The sequence below is a fragment of the Seriola lalandi genome, unplaced genomic scaffold (genome assembly GCF_002814215.2).
Source record: "Seriola lalandi dorsalis isolate HSWRI2012SDOR001 ecotype SW California unplaced genomic scaffold, Sedor1 jcf7180002054987, whole genome shotgun sequence".
Classification (NCBI taxonomy): domain Eukaryota; kingdom Metazoa; phylum Chordata; class Actinopteri; order Carangiformes; family Carangidae; genus Seriola; species Seriola lalandi.
This window is the reverse complement of record NW_019525536.1, coordinates 88,967-89,823: the sequence shown is the minus strand read 5'-3', so window position 1 is coordinate 89,823 and position 857 is coordinate 88,967. Positions and strand designations below refer to the sequence as shown.

Genomic DNA, 857 nt, shown 5'->3' with positions numbered 1-857 from the left:
TGTCTCTTTGTGGTCATGTAGAGGCTGAATGATGAGGCAGGGTGTTCTGGTTCGTGGTTTTTATTGTTGCTGAAAGATGTAATTATGAAATCAGACATGATGAAGTGACAAAATACAACTCAGTGTTTCATCTGGAGCTCGTCAGCATCAACATGTCAAACAGATCCGATGATACAGCTGAACAGAAGGTGATAAATCTGTTAACACACTGCACACAAACATCTTTAAACTACACTGAAACATCGACTGTCCAACTCACTGAACCATGTAACCATGAAGATATAAGAAGTAAACCAGTTCCAGACCAGTTCACATCCAGAGACCAGTTCATCCAGAGACCAGTTCATCCAGAAACCAGTTCACATCTAGAGACCAGTTCACATCCAGAGACCAGTTCATCCAGAGACCAGTTCATCCAGAAACCAGTTCACATCTAGAGACCAGTTCACATTCAGAGACCAGTTCATCCAGAGACCAGTTCATCCAGAAACCAGTTCACATCTAGAGACCAGTTCACATCCAGAGACCAGTTCACATCCAGAGACCAGTTCATCCAGAGACCAGTTCACATCAGAGACCAGTTCATCTAGAGACCAGTTCACATCAGAGACCAGTTCATCCAGAAACCAGTTCACATCAGAGACCAGTTCATCCAGAGACCAGTTCACATCCAGAGACCAGTTCATCCAGAGACCAGTTCACATCAGAGACCAGTTCATCCAGAGACCAGTTCATCTAGAGACCAGTTCATCCAGAGACCAGTTCATCTAGAGACCAGTTCATCCAGAGACCAGTTCACATCAGAGACCAGTTCACATCAGAGACCAGTTCACATCAGAGACCAGTTCACATCAGAG

The 857-nt window shown here is 44.6% G+C and overlaps 1 protein-coding gene and 1 long non-coding RNA gene across 12 annotated transcripts in view; one reads left to right on the top strand and one right to left on the bottom strand.

Moving 5' to 3' along the window:
• LOC111647379 (protein NLRC3-like) overlaps positions 1 to 857 on the bottom strand; it is a 99,936-nt gene that overhangs the window by 23,538 nt on the left and 75,541 nt on the right. The window lies entirely within an intron of this gene.
• Positions 1 to 857, top strand: part of LOC147817213 (uncharacterized) — a 64,454-nt gene that overhangs the window by 7,932 nt on the left and 55,665 nt on the right. The gene's annotated exons all lie outside the window — the stretch shown is intronic.